The sequence below is a fragment of the Sus scrofa genome, chromosome 6 (genome assembly GCF_054392235.1).
Source record: "Sus scrofa isolate SSC_HxYL_T2T_F1_AM1 chromosome 6, Sscrofa_HxYL_maternal_Yorkshire_Landrace_v2.0, whole genome shotgun sequence".
NCBI classification, from domain to species: domain Eukaryota; kingdom Metazoa; phylum Chordata; class Mammalia; order Artiodactyla; family Suidae; genus Sus; species Sus scrofa.
Genome location: NC_139388.1, coordinates 83,817,041 through 83,836,908, shown reverse-complemented (window position 1 = coordinate 83,836,908; position 19,868 = coordinate 83,817,041). Strand labels below are relative to the sequence as shown.

Below are 19,868 nucleotides of genomic sequence, written 5' to 3'. Positions count from 1 at the left end.
TCTCTGTAATTCCTTTCTACTCAGTGTCCCTGTGCTTGGACAAGACCCCAGTTGGGGGAGGAGTGTGTGCAGAGGGGGTGGGATGGTTTTGGTCGGTCCTGCTGGTGAGAAAAGGAGTTTATCAACAAGTAGGACCCAGGGAGCCGACCACTGGTCCCCGGTCAAAGGGCGCTCCTGTCTTGGGGCAGGCCTTGGAAGAATCCGTCCACAGAATCCTAAGTTAAGGTTGCTGACTAGATAAGGCAGGGCAGATCAGGTCCCCAGGCAACTTGGGAGGTGGCAAGATTCCTTCAGATGAAGGTGGATGTGAGATCCAGGTTGGCTCTGCCCTTTCCTGGCTGGGTGACCTTGGGCCGGTCACTTTTCCTCTCCCAGCCTCAGGGTGCTCTGGAAATGGGGCTCCTCATCCCACTCGCCTCTCTGAGGGGACAAGGGCGAAATGTCGACACAATGGACGGGATCAGCGTTAAGGGCCAGCGAGTGCTATTAGTTATGCTAATAGGTGCACGCGGCAGGTTCCTATCCAGCGGTTCCACTCTGGTTAAGCGGTTGCTCCCACCGTAACTGAGGTTTCTCGCCTCACCGCCTCCCGCCTCGGCGGACAGGGCTCTGCGGACCGCAGGCTCGAGGGCCTTTACCATTGTTCTCCGAGGCTGGGCGGCAGGGGAGGGCTCTCGCAGACCAGACCTCGCCTTTGGTCTCTCCCTCCGCCCCGCACCCCGGCTGCAGCGAGCCTGGGAAGCCCCCTTGCCGATCTTTCCCGAGGAAGCGAGCCAGTTCCAGAGAGCGCCCGAACGGCGGCCGAAGACGCCCCCGAGCATTTCCGAAGAATCCCGACCGCTCCCAGTCTCCGGAAAGAGCCGAAGGGGCTTCCCACCCTCGGCCTCCCGAACCATTCCGAAAAGGCCCGAAGTTTTCCGAGCGGCCGTCCTGCCGGACTGCTGGAGGCGGCCGCAGCGCCATGTTGGATGCTCTGCTCGTTGAGTGAAGAAAATCCGCCGGCATCGCCTGAGCCCCGCTACCGAGAAGGGCGCCGCTTCCCCCGGGGAGGGGGATAAAGACCCCCCGCCGCCGGCCCATGAGGATATTGCCGTGAAAGGTCCGGTCTCTCCGCCTCCTGCCCCCGCCGGGTCCGGCCCCCCCCCCGGGGTCGCGTTGTCACGGAGACCGGCAGCCGGTGGTGCTGGCCCGCGGGGCGGCTGCTGCTGCCGGCGGCGGCGGCGGCGGCGGCGGCGGCGGCGGCGGCGGGCGTGTGTGACCGGCCCCGGCCCCCTCCTCCTCCTCCTCCCAGCCTCCCCCCGGCCCCCCGCTCCCGCCGCCTCCCCGGGTCTGCCCCCATCCCGCCCCCCCGCTGCCCCCGGCCCCTGCACCCCGGCGCGCCCGGTCCCGCTCTGGGGGGGTTGGTGGCTTCGCTTTGCCATGAGTTTACCGCAGAAACCGGCTCTGAAATCAGGCTCAGCGGCTGCAGCAGGAACCGGACCCGGCACCGGAGCGGCGGCGGCGGCGGCGGCAGCAGCGGTACCGCCTCCTCACCCGGCGGCAGCAGCGGCGGCGGCGGCGGCGGCGGCGGCAGCGGCCCCTCCTCACCCGAACATCAGGGCCCTCCAGACCCAGGCGCCCCAACAGTATCCTTTTCACCTTCCTGCCGGCCGTTCGGCTCTCTTCGTCGCAGACCAGGGGGGCTGAGGCCCCTCCGGGAACCCTCCTGCCGGCAGCCACAGCCCAGCCGGGGAAGGGACTATTCCTTCAGCCCACGCACCCGGCTTGGCCGGAGCTTTTGGGGTGACCCGGCAGCAGCACTGCGGGGGACCCCGGGACCCTCTGCACTACTGTGAAAACTAGCTCCGTCGGCCTTGCTTCCGCAGCCCTTCCCTTTTGGAGCTGGGGACCCTTCCCCCTTCTCGCCTCTCCTCCCCAACCCCCCCCCCCCCTTTATTAGGCCGAATTTGCTGGTGCCCGGGACCAGCCCTGCAGGGAAGGCTTTTCTCTGATTGTTGTGAGGGCTACACCCTCCTCCTCATCTCCCTTCAGCTCTCCCTGCAGCGGGGCATAGTGGGCTTCCCTAAATATTATTAATACCTAATAAACTTTATTGGTAATTTTACTGTTTGAAACTAAACTCAGCTGGTTCCGGAGGTAAGTTGGATTTTAAATCTATGGCGAAATTTTGCGGAAAGCACTCCCTCTGGCTAATGTTTTTTAGCGATTGGGAGAGTTGTGATGTGGTTTGTGGTGGAACGCGATCTGAGGAGGAAATGTTACACCGGACGCTTCCCTGTCTTTGACCTTTTTTAAAGGAAGAGGAAGTTAACTGACATTACCCATCACCCCCAAAAGTCTCACTTCTTGGAAGGCTCGTGTTATGCTGATTGTTTTTAAAGGGCTTTAATTTACTCTTCATAGGCCTCATGTCTGGAGGGTGCCAGGGCTCCTGGAGGAAAGTCTAGTATTGAATGTGTCTAATTTCATGTTATTTGCTCGATTGTAGAATTTTTGGACAGCTTTGATTGGAAAGACTTGGTGACGAGGTATTTTAGTTAAAAACCAGCGGGTGAAGGTAAAACGTTGAGTTCATGAATTCCACGGAGATTTAGAGAGGTATTATTACCTACCTGAGAATAACATTTCATCATGCACCCCTCCCCCCCAATCCGTTGTATTTGTGTAAATCAATAAATAATCATTGGATGGTAGATGTGTTGTGTTTTTGTGTTCGTGTCATTGTGTGTTTGACTTTTAGAGTAGGGTGTTTGAGCAAATAAGCAAATGCGAAACTAACTGCTGTGAGGTCCACAGATTATTTCACGGTCTGTAGTTTGATTCTTGTCTGTATCCATTACTTTGAGAAGGGAAAGGTATCTCCCTTCTAAAGTCATTTCAGGTCATTGTTTTGGTTTCTTTCAAGTGTCATTTTCTCTTTTCTTTGAATGTTGTTATCCACATTTTTTTCAATCCAAGCAGTGTGGCGCAGAGTAAGATAAATTCCATTCCAGTGTGATGTGTGTACTGATTTCATAATGTTAACTGCATGATTCTGTTCAATTAAGAATTGTTCACCGGTGAGAATGGTTAGTGATATCTTAGTGTGCGTTGCCCATGGAAAATCTAGTTAGCTTTGATCAGTATCCCTAGAGGCTTTAACTGTTGGGGGAAAAGTTTGGCTGATAAGCCTACTTCAAGGTGAAGTTCAGTGCTGCATCTCTGAAATGTATCTTTACTTAATGGTTTGTGAGTTAAATTCCTTTCTTATTTTATTTTATTTTGTTTTATTTTTTTTGGGTCTTGATTGCCCAAACTTGGTTAGGGCTGTAAGTTTCTATGCTGTGCCACCAAGTAAGTTATTCATTACCTGCATCTTGGAGCTGTTTTGGAAATTCAAACAAATGAAATGAGGACCATACTATGTCTTCTTGAATATAAGGTGATGAGGACCAAAGTGCTGAATATGACAGTGCTTGGTGAGTTTTGTGGTTATTTGGACACAAAGAGCTGTGACTTCAGTGTGTCAAGTGAGTGTGCTTTTTCTCAATGCATTTGACAGGAAGGGCATATAAAAACTGAATTGGTTGCAACATAAAAGTAGTTACTGATTTGGCAACAGTTGTTAAAGGGGGTAAATTTAAGATGGAATTTCCTATGGGAATACTTTTTATACTTATGTGTAGTAATATAGGATACTTAGTTTTATGTGGCTTTAAGTTTTTACTTTGCCACTTTGCCTCAGGTCATCAAAGTTAGAATTTAATTTTCTTCTTAAGGCATTTCACACTTTTATTACCTTTTCTTTGCTTTATGCATTGAAAGGTTACAGTTGCTAAAATCGAATTGCTTTTATAGTAAATCCAGTATAGATTTCATTAGAACAACCAATGGTGAACAGTTATCAATGGCAATGGGGAATTGGTTAAAAATGGATTAAATAGGGCAATTTTGCTTCTGTACACTGAGGGTATGAGAATTTGTATTTGACAAAGTGATTATTGCATGTTAAGTTGATAAATATTGAAGCATTCAGGCTGGAGTGTGAAGTTGGAGTTGCTCTTTCTATAGCTTGATTAACTCTCCAGTTCCTCAAAATATATGGGTGTGGGTGCAGTAGTGGTTTTTTTTTTTTGTTTTTTGTTTTTTTTTTTTTTTTGACTGCACCCTCAGCATGTAGAAGTTCATGGACCAGGGATCGAACCCATGTGACGGTAGAGACTTGTGCCACAGCTGCGGCAACACCAGATCCTTAACCTGCTGCACCACAAGGGAGCTTCATTGTTTGAATTAATAAATTTAGATAATATTTTAAATTTGTAAAAATGTGAGGAGATTCATGTAACAAGATGTCCTTTATTTGTGCTTAGTGTTCAGGTGACAAATCAGAAATAACAGTGAATTTAGGTATTCCCTGGTGGCTCAGCAGGTTAAGGATCTGGCATTGTCCTAGTACAGCTCTGGTTACAGCAGTGATGCAGGTTCAATCCCTGGCCCAGGAACTTCTGAAGGCTGCAGGTGTGGCCCCCTTAAAAAAGTTAAAAAAAAAAAAAAAAGTGATGGTGAATTTGAATTTAAGTTTAAATGGGGAGTTCACATCGTGGCATAGCAGAAATGAATCTGATTAGGAACCATGAGGTTGCGGGTTCAATCTCTGGCCTCACTCAGTGGGTTACGGATCTGGTGTTGCCCTGAGCTGTGGTGTAGGTCACAAATGTGGCTCAGATCCTGCATTGCTGTGGCTGTGGCCTAGGCCTGCAACTATAGCTCCAATTAGACCCCTAGCCTGGGAACCTCCATATGCCACGGGTGCGGCCCTAAAAAGCAAATAAATAAATAAATAAATGGAACCTTCTTAGGCATCAGTATGGCTTGGCAGACTGTTAAGGCCATTTCAGGTAGAGGCCTATGACTGTTGAGAGGCTAGAGAAGGGACCAGCAAGGGATGGAGCATGCAGGAGGGTGGGCAGGGGTGATGGCGGATGAAAGAAGAAAATAAACCCTGATATAAAAAAGTGCTAATGGCAAGGGAGAAATACGTTTAGCGTTTTCATAATATAATCCAGTATGAATAGTTTATGAAACTGACACGTCAGGATACTTGCCTTGAGATTTGCTCACCTCAGCTTCTCAGTATGAGGTTTCAAAAGGCTTTATTGAGAATCTCAACAGTGTTCTTAACCTTTTCTGGGTAACAAACAACTTTGACATTTTGTTGAAAGCTTATAGACCCTCCACAGAAAGTTGTCCATGCACAGAAAATCTTCCTTATATTTCCAGAGAGTTCTTGGGTCCCCGTTAAAAGCCTTGTTCTTTAAATGCAAATTGCTCACTCTTGAGATAATTAAAGATAAATGAGTTTGAATTTAGGTGCCCAAATAGTTCTGACTTAAACAGAATAATTTTGCAGTCTGTTATGAATACACAGTGTTCTATTTATATGGGAAGACTTCAGGATGTAATTTCTCTCAGGGCTGCTGACAGTTCTGGGGAGTCTAGTTACTGTTTGGGGGCAGTTGTTTGGGTTAAGAAAATCAGAGCAGTGGGTTCTTTAAAGAAACTAAATTTGGTAAAGGCCTGTTATGACCTGAAAATGACTTGTGTCTTCAGCTATTTTGTCTTAGATATGACATATATTAAAAGCAAATATTGTCTTTTTGGGGGTGTTACAATTTTCCTTTTTTTGGTATCCTGTGTTGATTTTCAGTTTTATCTTAGAGATTGAAACCAATGATGTTTGCTTCTTTTTTGCCTCCACCAAAGCTAAATCTGAATAATAACAATAGTACTCATTTATTGAGTGCCTCCTGTTTTAGGAGTCAAACATAAATGATTTTTTAAAATTCTCATGAGAACACCAATGCAGTAGGTACTATCTGTTTTTCAGATGAGGAAACTGAAGTTTAGAGAAGTTCAGTAATGTTCCCATGGTTGTCTATGTAGTATTGTCTATCTAGTAAGTGGTGGACTGCAGTTCAGACCATCTTACTGGCTCCAGAGCTTGTGAATGTCCTTTCTACTCTGCGGTGCCACTTACCAAGTCTGTGTGTGGAAGTGGAAGGAAGGATACTGTCCCTCATTTGATAGCTTGGGGAAGTCTATATACGGTAAAGGAGATCTGTGGAGCAATCTAGAAAGAAGTGACGCTGTACTTTGTTTTAATTAGTTCATAGCCGCATACTGCTAGACATTCAAAGTAGGTTATCTTTACCTCATTGAGCCTTAAAGCATAGGAACAGGCCTGCCACATTTGATTCAGTGCAAGTTTCTGCTTGTTCAGATATTAATAAGGCCTCCAGCAAAATACCTTTACAACTAGAAACAAGAACTCTCTAACTCATGCAGTGGACAGCAGTCTGTTTACTCCTAAGCCCCACCATTAACAAAGATGGATCTGTGCTTCTAGAGAGCAGATCCTCTTGGAAGGAGAGAGGAGAGAGATCAATGTAAGATGGAGATAAAGAAGAAAGATGGGAAGAAAAAAAAAAAAAGATGCCTGAGTCACATCAGCTCTTGCCTCTGCTGCTGCTACTCCCTGTCCCAGGCTTATGGGTATTTTCTATCAAACTCTGAGAAATTAAACCACCTTAGGACTAATATGTTGCTTTTCCACATTGGCGTTTCTGATAAGGTTTTTACAAAACGACCTGCTGAAAAATGTTTGAAAACCATGTTTTAAGTCATAATAGGATTTCTGTCTTTCAGCTATTTATTTTGGCACTTTAATCTGAGTGGCAAGTTTTAAAATTAATTTGTTGGTTTATCCAGCACTTACTTGTGTGTGCCATACTCGGTGCTAGGTCTGGGGTTGAAATCTTTGCCCTCAAAGAACTTGGTCCAGACAGGTAAATGGACTGAATACCACGAGTAAAGTACAGTGACTGCTGTAAGAGCCTAACCCGGGGGAAGGAGGAATTAGGGCTTCCTAGAAGAAGTTAACATTTGAGCTAAATTAGAAGGATGAGTAAGAATTACCCAAAATTCACAGAGCTTTCTCCTGCCAGCAGACTTTTCCCAGTGCATTTGCTGTTGCTGCTGCACAGAATTTTAGTTCTAAGTGGATTTCAGGTATGTTTCAGGTAGCAGGTTTTAGCAGAAGCTAGAAGGAGGTACTAGAGGACATGGCAGTCAAAACACAATTGCTGTAGATTCCAAGTATCTTCTGCGTCATAATATGAAGAATTAGAGTATGAGAAGATATATCATATTTCATCTCTGTGATTGGTTCTTTCCTTGTCTCCTTTCCACTCATCTGGTAACATCCCCCTGCTCCTGATACTAAACTTTGGCTTGGAAACAGTACCTACTAGCCTTAAAATGCAAGTGGATTTGACTTGGTGTATTGAGAAGTACACATGATTTGGAGTTAAAAAAAAAAAAAAATCTGGATTTGAGTTTGGCTTTTCTTTCTTTCTTTCTTTCTTTTTTTTTTTTTTATGGCTGCACCTGTGGCATGTGGAAGTTCCAGGGCCAGGGATTGAACCCATGCCACAGCAGTGACAGTGTCAGGTCCTTAACCTGCTGTTCCACCAGGTAACTTGTGGCTTTTCCGTTTTAATAGATGTGTTACACTGCTTTGGGCATCAGTTTTTCCCTTTCTAAAATGAAGAGGTTAGATTAGTTTGCTAAGTGGTCCTCTTGAATTATAATGGCTGTTAATTCTGAAGATTATGGTTTGATGTCTGTTTTGTGATTGCAGGTAGACAGGAAGGATTTTGTAGAGACCTATTAATGCTTTTTTAGACTGATGGCCAGTGGCGTGTTTCTCTGGTGACTTACTGATAATGGAAGCATTCTAACGTGGAGCACAAGGAAAGGCAACTTTATATAAACGCATATAAGAAGCCTCTGGGTTTTGTCTTATTAATGTTAGATTTAGCCAAACAGACTGAAATGCAGGAGTTCCTGTCATGGCTCAGTGGTTAACGAATCCGACTAGGAACCATGAGGTTGCCGGTTCTATCCCTGGCCTTGCTCAGTGGGTTAAGGATCCAGCGTTGCCGTGAGGCGTGGTGTAGGTCGCAGACGCAGCTCAGATCCTGCGTTGCTGTGGCTCTGGTGTAGGCTGGCGGCTGCAGCTCCGATTTTGCCCTAGAAAAGGCAAAAAGACAAAACAAACAAACAAAAAACAGACTGAAATGCCTCTAATTTTAGTAGCGAAGACTGTGTAGTCTGTTGTGAAATGGCTTGAGGCCATAAAATAAGGTTGCCATGGTTGGATGCTGCTTGCTCTGGGTGATGATACAGTTAGTTCATTATGAGGTATGAGGGAAAGTAAGGTCTGAAATAAACTCCTGTGATGAGAAACAATCTATTTTTACTTTAGGAATAATACTTTGAGCTAATATAATAGGAAATGAAGTATTTCCTGATTATTAGGCAGGCACCTGACTTTAAGCAATGTATAAACTGCAGCTGAAATTTACATGGATGAAATATTACAGGATCCCAAGATACTTCTGAATTCTCAAATGGCTCCTAGTTCTTTGGCTTGCTGCCAACAAGGAGGAGGTTTTTTTAATTCTCCTATAGGCTTAGCTGAAATTTGAGGTAGTTTAAAGTATTTAAAGTACATTTGAAATTTGTTAGTTTTTATGATCTTTATTAACTAGTAGTTTTGTACTTTTTGAGCCCTATGTGTGTATTCCTGACTCTTCCGAGGCATTAAATTTTATCGGTAGAGAATGTAAACTCCATAAAGGCAGAGGTTTTTGTTGCTTTTGTTCACTATTGAATTACCAGCACTGGAGTTTCCATTGTGGCTCAGCGGTAACTAACTTGACTAGTATCCATGAGGATGCTGGTTTGATCCCTGGCCTCGCTTATTGGGTTAAGGATCTGGCATTGCTGTGAGTCGTGGTGTAGGTCACAGATGCGGCTCGGATCCTGTGTTGCTGGCAGCTCTAGCTCCAATTTAACCCTTAGCCTGGATACTTCCATATGCCACGGTGCAGCCTTAAAAAGACAAAAAACAAAAACAAAAGAATTGCCAGCACCTAAAACAGTGCTGGGCAGGTAGTAAGAAGTCTGTAGATGTTTGCTGCTGAACAAAAATGTTGATTAAGTTAGAGCCTGGTAATCAGTTTAAGATAAGTTTTGTGATAATATAGATGGCATCACAATATGCTTTTAGTACTCAAAACTGCCCTAAAATTGTTTATACTGATGTGTAATTGAGTTGAAAATAGTTCCGTAATTTCAAGATGTAGCAAGCATTGACCCAGTGTACTAAGTCATCTAAAGTGGACATGTTGCATTTGAAGTATAGATTCTGAGGATTAGAGTTTGTATAAAGGCCAAGGAGAAAAAACATTTACAGTCAAATGTTGCTATTAAAATTTTTTTTTTGTCTGTGGCATGAGGAAGTTCCCAGGCCAGGGGTCCGACCAGCAGTAACCCAAGCCGCAGCAGTGACAATGCTGAGTCCTTAACTACCAGGCCAGCAGGAAACTCCTAACAATTTTATTTTATGATTAGAAGAGTAATACATCATCAAATCAGAGCATTTTAAAAATATGGAAAAGTAAAGGGAGATCCCATTGTGGCTCAGAGGATTAAGAATCTGACTAGAATCCAGTGAGGATGCCGGTTTGATCCATACCCTCGCTTGGTGGGTTAAGGATCCGGTGTTGCTCTGAGCTGTGATGTAGGTCATAGATGTGGCTCAGATCCCACGTGGCTGTGGCTGGCAGCTGCAGCTCTGATTCGACCCTTAGTCTGGGATCTTCCGTATACCGCAGGTATGGCCCTAAAAAAAAAAAAAAGGTAAAAAATCACCATAACCTTAGTATATGGAGATAACCACTATTATTAATATTTTGATGTATTTCTTGTCTTTTTTTCTGTGTACTTTAATGGACTTAAAGTCTGTTCTTTGTAACATAGCTTTAGGTCAAATTACATACAGTTTTGTATCTTGCTTATTTTGGTACTTAACTATCTGCCAGCAGAAACTACTTTTTGAATAGTTTTATTCATCAGTTTGCAATGAACTATTTTTGTTTCTTTGGAAAGATTTTCATGAGGATATTCTTTCACCTTTCCCTTGTAGCTCAGAAGTTATTTCTGCACATTAGAAAGAGAGTGGCTCAAACCTTTATCAAGAAATGAAGTTTTTGAGTTATTGTGCCTGTACTGTTTTGGATTATTTATGGCATTAAAACTTGATATAACTTCATAGATTCCCCCCTACAATTATATACAACTTAAAAATTATCCCTTCATCCACATATTCAATCATACTTTAAAAAAGATGTGGTCAGGGTTGTATTTACTAGTTATAAATTATATACATATGTGATATCACCTTGTTTTCATTACTTGGTTTTCAGGAAATGTTGGTATTATATGGAGTGATTGAGAAGGGAGGAAAAGACCATAGGGGATTCATGTGGGGTTAGGGAAACAAGATTGAAGCATGGGAACAGACAATTTTGGAATGACAAGGGGGAAAACTTGGTGACAGTAGAAATTAAGTATGGCCAGTTTTGAACTGGAATGCAGTTTTACCTTGAGAATGGAAATGACTGTACTTTGAAGTACAGAATGGAGGAACATCAGAAAAAAAGATTGAATGAGATGACTCCTGACTCTTTCCTAGGTCTTAGAAAATAGCATGTAAGAAACAGAATTTGAACTGTGATGAGGTGTTTTTTTTGTTGTTGTTGTTTGTTTTTTTTTTTTTTTTTGTCTTTTGTCTCTTTAGGGCTGCACCTGAGGCATATGGAGGTTCCCAGGCTAGGGGTCTAATTGGAGCCGTTGCCGCTGACCTACGCAACAACCACAGCAACGCCAGATCTGAGCTGCCTCTGCGACCTACATCACAGCTCACAGCAGTGCTGGATCCTTAACCCACTGAGTGAGGCCAGGGATCGAACCCGCAACCTCATGGTTCCTAGTCAGATTTGTTTCCGCTGTGCCATGACAGGAACTCCTGTGATGAGTTTTTAAAACATTAAAAACAAAAATTTGGGAGTTCCCGTCGTGGCGCAGTGGTTAACGAATCCGACTAGGAACCATGAGGTTGCGGGTTCGGTCCCTGCCCTTGCTCAGTGGGTTAACGATCCGGCGTTGCCGTGAGCTGTGGTGTAGGTTGCAGACACGGCTCGGATCCCGCGTTGCTGTGTCTCTGGCATAGGCTGGTGGCTACAGCTCCGATTCGACCCCTAGCCCGGGAACCTCCATATGCCGTGGGAGCGGCCCAAAGAAATAGCAAAAAAAGACAAAAAAAAAAAAAAGAAAAATTTAAGACTGTAGTCAGAATTTGGGGCAGAGGGGAATGGATTGTGGTGAGTGGGTGATCAGCATGAACAAAGATTTCGGCTTGAAATAAGCGTAGTGTGCTGGATTATAAGGGTCTTGATCAGTATGCTTGGAGTGGAGGATTCTTGTGGTAGAATGCTTGAGATAATGGATCTAGATTCTAGAAGGCTTTGAGTATAAGAAGAGGTTAGACTGCCTTTTTTTTTTTTTTGACAGCTTTATTGAGATATAATTTGAATACAAGCCACTCATTTAGAATGTACAATTCGGTGGTTTTGAGTATATTCACAGAATTGTGCAACTATTACCGCAATCAATTTTAGAATGTTTTCATCACTCTCAAACACATTATTAGACTGACCAGTTCCCCTCGTTCTCTCCGCCCTAGGCAAGTTCTAATCTACTTTTAGCCTCCAGAGATTTGCCTATTCTGTATATTTCATATAAATGGAATAATTCAACATGTGGTTTTTTTTAGTAAGTGGTTTCTCTCACTTTGCATAGTTTTCTATGGCCCCTCTGTTATAACAGGTATTAGGAACTTTTTTTTTGGTTGTTGGAAAATATTCAAGGTATCATGTTTTCTTCTTGTTGATGAATATTTATTTTAACTTTTTTACTATTACGAATAATTATACTGTGAACGTTTTTGTGTGGATGTATCTTTTCATTTCCCTTGAGTATATACCTAAGAGTACAGTTGTGGGATTTTATGAGGTAATTCCATGTTTAACATTTTGGGGAACTGCCAAACTGTTTTCCAAAGGGACTGTACCATTTTACATTCCTACCAGCAAAGTAATGAAGGTTCCACTATTGGTCATTATATGTCTTTTTGATTATAGGCCGTGGTAGTGGGTGTGTAGTAGTATCTCATTGTGGTTTTGATTTGCTTCTCATTGATGACTAATGATGTTGTATCTTTTTTGTGGGCTTACTGGCCATTTGTTTTGGAGAAATGTCTGTTCATATCCTTTGCCCAGTTTTTAACTCGGTTGGGTTGTCTTTTTTTTTTTTTTTTCTTTCCTTTTTTACGTTTTTGGTCTTGCCCATGGCATGTGAAAGTTCCTGGGCCAGAGATCAAACCTGCACCATAGCAATGACAATGCTGGATCCTTAACCTGCTGTGTCACAAGGGAGCTCCTTAGTTGTCTTATTATTGAGTTGTTAGAGTTCTTTATATATTCTAGATACAAGTCCCTTTGCAGATAAAACTTTTGCAAATATTTTTTCCCATTCAGTGGGTAATCACTATGAAGTACAAAGGTTTTTACCTTTTTTTTTTTTTAAGGGCCGCAGGTGTGGCATATGGAAGCTCCCAGGCAATGGTCCAGTCGGGGCTACAGCTGCTAGCCTACACCACAGCAATGCCAGATCCGAGCTGAGTCTGTGACCTACACCACAGTTCATAGCGATGCTGGATCCTTGACCCACTGAGTGGGGCCAGGGATCAAACCTGTGTCCTCTTGTATACTGGTCATATTTGTTTCCGCTGAGCCATAATGGAACTCCCAAAGGTTTTTACTTTTGATGAAGTCCAATTTATCTGCTTGTCTTTTTGCAGGAGGTAGGGGCTGTGCCCATAGCATGTGGAAGTTCCTGGGTCAGGGATTGAACTCATGCCACAGCAGCGATCCAAGCTACTGTGATGACAGTGTGGATCCTTAACCTGCTGTGCTATAAGGGAATTCCTGTCTCCTTTTCTCTTGTCATTTGTGTCTTAAGTGTCTGAGAGGATGTCTGCTGTGTCTAAGAAGACTTTGCCTAACTCGAGGTCATAAAGGTTTTACTTCTATGTTTTCTTTTAAGACTTCTTTAATTTTAGCTTTTACATTTAGGTCTCTGATCCATTTTGAGTTAATTTTTGTGTGTGATGTGAAGTAGGAGTCCAAGTTTATTATTTTGCATGTGGATATCCAGTTGTTTCAGTACTATTTATTGAAAAGATTACTCTTTGTTGAAATATCTTGGCATCTTGTGAAAAATCAGTTATATTTTTTGTTTTTATTTATTGTGGGAAACTGATGATAAAAACAATAGTTTGAGAATTTATTTGGTTGAGGTATGCAAGTTGAAATAAGGAACAGAAAAGATTAGGAGAGTAAGAATGGCATCACAACTACATGTAAGGTTTTATAATCCATTAAATGTTTGAGATTTAGTGAGGTGTGCTTTTATAAAATATGACCTATTGAATAAATGAACTTTGACCATTTTTACCTTATGTATAATGCCTAGCAAACAGGAGAACTATTTGTCTGCTTCTGTTATTAAGATAAATTCCTATTAGGGAGTGATAACCTTGTAAGAAGTAAAGTATGGACATTTGACTCCTTTGCTGTCCTATGAAAAATTGAAATTGTAAGTTACAAATTCTTAGGTTATTGTATTGCACATAGAGAGTTAGTTCTGCCTAAAGCGTTTATGTAAATCCTCCCTTACTGTGGCATATAGAAGTTCCCAAGCCAGGGATCGAATCTGAGCCACAGCTGAGAGCTACACCAGAGCTGCAGCAATGCTAGATCCTTAACCCTCTGCCCTGGGCTAGGGATTGAACCAGCGCCTCAGTAGCAACCCATGTTGCTGTAGAGACAGCACCAGGTACTTAACTTGCTGCACCGTATTGGGAACTCCAAGCAGTGATGTAATTTTGAAGTTAAATTTGACTTTATTAGGTTATATCCTCAGGCTATTCTTTTTAAAATTTTATTATAGTTGATTTAAAGTTTTGTGTCAATTTCTGCATTATATCTGCAGGCTATTCTAATGTATGTGTTATTATAAAGAAACAAAATAGAAATATACTGCTATCCTCTAACAGGATTCTTCTTGCTATTTAGGAAAAGACCACATTAAAGAAGAGACTCTATGAACTTTCATGTTTGATTAAAAACAGGGTTTATTTGCTTTGGATGAAGATTTTCCACGCTCAAGAAATTTCTTTAATGACCTGAAATATTACAGTGTGAGAATGGGGTTGCTGCCTTTTTTTTTTTTTTTTGCTGTTTAGGGCTACATCTATGGCATATAGAAGTTCTCAGGCTAGGGGTCGAATTGGAACTGTATCTGCTGGCCTATAGCACAGCTAGAGCAATGCAGGATCTGAGCCGCATCTGCGACTTACACTGCAGCTCATGGCAATGCCAGATCCTTAAGCCACTGAGCGAGGCCAGGGATTGAACCATGTCCTCATGGATCCTAGTCAGGTTTGTAACCCACTGAGCCACAACGGGAACTCTTGGGGTTGCTGCTTTTTAAGTTTCATAAATTACTATGCATATCTTTAGCTTAGCTCTCACTAAATATGCAAAGGGAATGGTTCTTAAATACCTTATGTAAAATTTTAAGAACATTAATGCTTGGTTCATATTGTTGAGTCTTTGAGGCTAATACGTTATATTCAGCAATACTTTTTTTTTCTTTCCATTTTTGGCCGCCCCTTGGCATATGGAGCTCCCAGGCCAGGGATCAGATCTGAGCTGCAGTTGTGACCTAAGCCACAGCTGCAGTAGTGCCGGATCCTTAACCCACTGTGCCGGGCTGGTGATCCAACCCACGTCCCAGTGCTCCCAAGTCCCTGCCAATCCATTGTAGCCATAGCAGCTCATCAACTGATACTTTTTATGTTATATTGTTGATCTTTTTCAGAAATAATAGAATTTGGAACCAGTTCAACTTCTTGAGGTAATTGCTGTTTCAAAAGCAGACAGCAGAGTACTTGACCTTAGCTTATTACCTTTTATGCTATGACTGGGTAAGTGTTATTTGGATGTGCTACATTTTAGGTAAAGCAGTGAAAGCTGAATGCTTCTCTGGAAAGTCAGTGATTTCATTTTTGACCTTCAAAAAATCATACTTAAAAAAAAAAGCATATAAGTGTGCGTTGGCTTTTTTTCCGATTATGTAAGTCTTTAGGGATCTCTTGGTCCAACTTTCTGGCCACCTCTCTCAGGGGCGTTTGTTCCAGAGGCTAAGGGAGATAAGGTTGACTTGCCTGAGCGTCACGTTTATGCCAGCTCAAGCTGATTGGAGATCTTCAATAACAGGAACTGCATTGACCTACTAGTGGGGTAACCAAAGGTCCCCTTTCTCCTGCAGTGGTCCTTCATGGTTTGGATGGTAATTTATGTGGTCACCCTACCTAATAACCATTATGTAGCTTAGGAAATTAGCTGTCTTTTGCTGTTTCTAGTTATGTTACTAAAATGCTTTGTGAAGCAGCAAAACATTTAAGATCCTTTGATACAACAATTTGTTTTTAATCTTTTGGTTATTGTAGAGGTCTTTAACATTCACGTGTGAACTCAGTAAAAGCCAAGTATTGTCAGTACACTTAAAAAAAAAAGACTTTATTAGAAGATATTCTAGATTTCTAGAAAACCTGCCAGAGTAGTAGGAAGAGTTCATTTATATTTCTCACCTCCTTCACCTACTGTTAACATCATCCATAACCATACTACAGTGGTCAGGAATAGGAAATTGGTGTTCCTTGTGGCTCAGCAGGTTAAGGATCCGGCATTGTCACTGCTATGGCTTGGGTTGCTGCTGTGGTGCGGGCTTGATCTTTGGCCCAAGAATTTCTGCGGGCCTCAGAGCCACAAAGAAAACAAAAACAAAACTCAGAAATTAACTTTGATACAATACTTACAGCTAACCTACAGACCTTATTAAAATTTTTTATCAGTTTCTCCACTATCCTTTTATCCACGTTGTGTTTAGTTGTTATTTTTCCTTAGTCTCCTCTAGTCTTTAATTATTCTTCGTGCCCTTGATGCCTTTGAAGATTACCAATCAGTTATTTTATAGAATGTCCCTCAGTTTGGGTTTATTTGATACTCTGTTATGATCAGAATGAGGGTATGAGTTTTGGTAACGATTGCATTCCTTAAAATGCATTCCAAAATGCATTCTTTCAAAGTGTATCATATCAGAAGGTTCATAATATCAGTATGTAATGATTGCTTTGTAAATTGCTGACTGTGTCTTTTCTACTGTGGAGTTACTGTCCTTCCTTTTGTAGTTGATAGGTATCTTGTGGAAGACTTTACAAATAATGTTTCTCCTCAAATTTTGGCCAACTGATTTTTAGCCACTGGTGGTTCTTACATGCAGCATTTATTAAGTTTGTAGCTGTGTAATTGGAACTTTCAGTTTCTTTCCTTCTCCATTTATTAATTGTGCTGCTGTGAGGAAGTGCTCTCCTCCATTTATTAATTTATACTTTTATATCACCACAGAGTCAGATATGCATTTATTCCAGTTATTTTATTGCTCAGATTATTCCAGCTGTGGTCATAAGGAATTCCTTCAGATTGGCACCTGTGTTTTTCCACCCAACCAGCAAACTTTTTTTTTTTTTTAAAGTAAAGCATTTCTTTACTTTCTAGCACGGCAGAATGTTTCAGGTTCATATTGTATTTTCCCTGCCTCAGTGTTGGGATTAGCCACTTATCCAAACAGTCTTTTTTTTTTTTTTTTTTTTTTTTGGTCTTTTTATAGGGCTGCCCTTGCAGCATATGGAAGTTCCCAGGCTAGGGATCAAATCAGAGCTGTAGCAGCTGGCCTACGCCACAGCAGTGTGGTATCCAAGCCACATCTGCAACCTACACCACAGCTCACAGCAACGCCAGATCCTTAACCCACTGAGTGAGGCCAGGGATCAAACCCTCGTCCTCATGGATGCTAGTCGGTTTCATTAACCACTGAGCCATGACGGGAGCTCCCAAACAGTCTTTTTATTGGAGAATGGTGTTAGTGACCAAGATCTGGGCCTAAGTGGGTTTGGTGTTACTAGAATGTCATTGCTTCTAGGTCTTTTCAGCAGGCAAAATTAAATGTATGTATGTGTACTAACCCACTCTTACACATGTTATCTATGTTTCTGTATTTGTATATACATTAAAAACCATGTGTTTATACTGATAGCTTGTAATTTTTTTTTTTTTTTTTTTTTTTTTTTTTTTGCTGTGCCCATGGCATGTGGAAGTTCTTGGGCCAGGGGTTGAACCTGTGCCACAGCAGCACCTGAGCTGGGATGGTGACAGTGCCGGATCCTTAACTTGCTGTGCCACAAGAGAACTCCTCTTTTCTTTTCTTTTTTTTTTTTTTTTTTTTTTGTCTTTTTGCCATTTCTAGGGCCGCTCCCTCGGCATATGGAGGTTCCCAGGCTAGGGGTCAAATTGGAACTGTAGCTGCCAGCCTACGCCCGGGCCACAGCAACGAGGGATCCGAGCCACGTCTGCAACCTACACCACAGCTCACGGCAACGCCGGATCGTTAACCCACTGAGCAAGGGCAGGGACCGAACCCGCAACCTCATGGTTCCTAGTCGGATTCGTTGACCACTGCGCCACGACGGGAACTCCAGAACTCCCCTTTTCTTTGGGTTTTGTTTATTTTGGGTATGTGGAACATCACTCTGGTTCTAAGAGTCATGGTTATACTATTAAAAAGATGTACTCAGAGAAATGTACTCCTCCTGTCTCTGCTACCCAGTTTCTATTTTCCCCACCTATACTTGTAGGTAACCAGTCTCTTTAATTCCTGGTTTATCTTTCTTGTATTTCTTTTACACAAGTGAGTAGATTCCTAGACATTTTCTTTTTCTTTTTCTTTTTTTTTTTGGTCTTTTGTCTTTTTAGAGCCACACCCATGGCATATTGAGGTTCCCATGCTAGGGGTCTAATTGGAGCTGTAGCTGCCAGCCTACACCACAGCCACAGCAATGTGGGATCCAAGCCACATGTGTGACCTACACCTCAGCCCATGGCAATGCAAGATTCTTAACTCGCTGAGTGAGGCCAGGGATTGAATCCACGTCCTTATGGATACTAGTCTGGTTCATTAACCACTGAGCCCCGACAGGAACTCCCCTATTTATTTTCTTATATCCTTCTTCTTACATGAAAGTAGCCATGTAGTCATGGTGAATCCCATAACTTTAAGTTGCGGTTTTCTCATCTGTAAATGAGGGAAAATACTACCTCCCCCTTTTTCAGAGTGTTGTGATAATGATTGAGATAATGAAAGAGAAAATGCTTTCTAAACTTTATGATGTAGTTTATGGGCAACAGCGTTAGTGATTTCTGTCCAAGGAAATGACTTGACTTATATTTGACATTATAATACAGTACCGGAAGTTTTTGTTACTGTGAAACAATTTGAGAATTAAAATACAGTTTTTTGTTGTTCTAGCTTTTCTTTTCTTTTCTTTTTTTTTAATTTTACCAGTTTCACTGTGGTTTTGGGTTATTACAGCATATCATATGTAATTACTGAATTTTTTAGTTTTGAGGTTGGCCAGCATCTGAGTTCCGTAAGAATCATGTTTTTAGTTTATATTAAAACTTGGTTAGGTTTTAATGGTATTTCTGTTCACAGAGTAGATAAAAGAAGGAAATGTGTGGAGGCTTTTGTTTTTGCCTCCCCCCATCCCACCCAAGACTTGAATTTGAAGGGCTTTTTATGTTTGGGTTGTATTGAGACCTGTAGGTCCAGTGTTCTCACTTCATAGCTAACAGTTTGAGTTTACCTAAGAGTACATTCTTCTAACGAAATTTAAAGTCAGAGATGTACTCTAGTTTTCCCTGTGGAACCCATGGATTGTTTTTTATGTTAAATTTTGAATACCAGACCTGGTGAGTTGTTTTACTTGAAGGAGCTAAACTGAAATAGAAATTTATAAAAATTTAGTCATTAAAAGTTATAGTTCATATGCACGTCTTCTTTTTTTTTTTTTAATTGCTTTTTTTTGGGCCACACCTACTGCATATGAAAGTTTCCAGGCTAGGGGTCGAATTGGAGTTGCAGCTGCTGGCCTAAACCATAGGCACAGCAATGCCAGATTTGAGCTGTGTCTGAGACTTACACCTCAGCTCATGGCAATGCTGGATCCCCAACCCACTGAGCAAGGTCAGAGGTTGAACCCACATCCTCATGGGTACTAGTTGGGTTTGTTACCGCTGAGCCACAATGGGAACTTCTATAAGTACTTTTGAAATTACAACCACCTTTCTTTTTTCTTTTTCTTTTTTTTGGGGCTGGGGACACCTTGTGGCATATGAAAGTTCCCAGGCTAGGGGTTAAATCAGAGCTATAGCTGCTGGCCTTTGCCACAGCCACAGCAATGTGGGATCCAAGCTGCATCTGCAACCTACGCCACAGCTTACAGCAACGCCAGATCCTTAACCCACTGAGCAAGGCCAGGGATCAATCCAACATCCTCATAGATGCTAGGCGGGCTCGTTACCACTGAGCCACAATGGGAACTTCCGCAACCCCCTTTCTTGATCATGTATTTATCATAGTCTACGTATGCTTTTAGTTAAGACTTTGGTCTATTCATAGAATACCATGTGTGAAAATGAGTTTCAATGATAAGGACAGTTGTGAGAAGCCTTCACTGGCAAATGGCAAAATAGCCTTCACAAGCATGCTACTGGTCACTCTTTCTAATTTTTCTCAGGATATTTTGAGAGGAAAGTTGTTTGTTTTTTGTATTCCAGAATCGTATTTATGAAAGTAGCTTAGTTGGCTCAACTGGAAAAGGACAACTGGTAATGGTACGGTTAGGATGCCCAGGGGAGGAGGAAAGAATTAATGGTCTCTTGAGAAAAGAATAAGATGTA

General features: G+C 42.2%; 1 protein-coding gene across 50 annotated transcripts in view; it reads left to right on the top strand.

Moving 5' to 3' along the window:
- The first annotated feature begins 961 nt into the window (after window positions 1-961).
- EIF4G3 (eukaryotic translation initiation factor 4 gamma 3) overlaps window positions 962-19,868 on the top strand; it is a 356,484-nt gene continuing 337,577 nt past the window's right edge. For 37 of the 50 annotated variants that reach the window (XM_084963220.1, XM_021097672.2, XM_084963219.1 and 34 more), the window contains exons 1-2: window positions 962-1,099; window positions 1,454-1,625. The gene's annotated coding sequence lies outside the window, so the exon portion shown is untranslated. Of the gene's footprint in view, window positions 1,100-1,453; window positions 1,626-19,868 lie in introns of those variants that run through there. The other 13 variants (XM_084963192.1, XM_084963193.1, XM_084963191.1 and 10 more) reach the window with 1 other exon arrangement.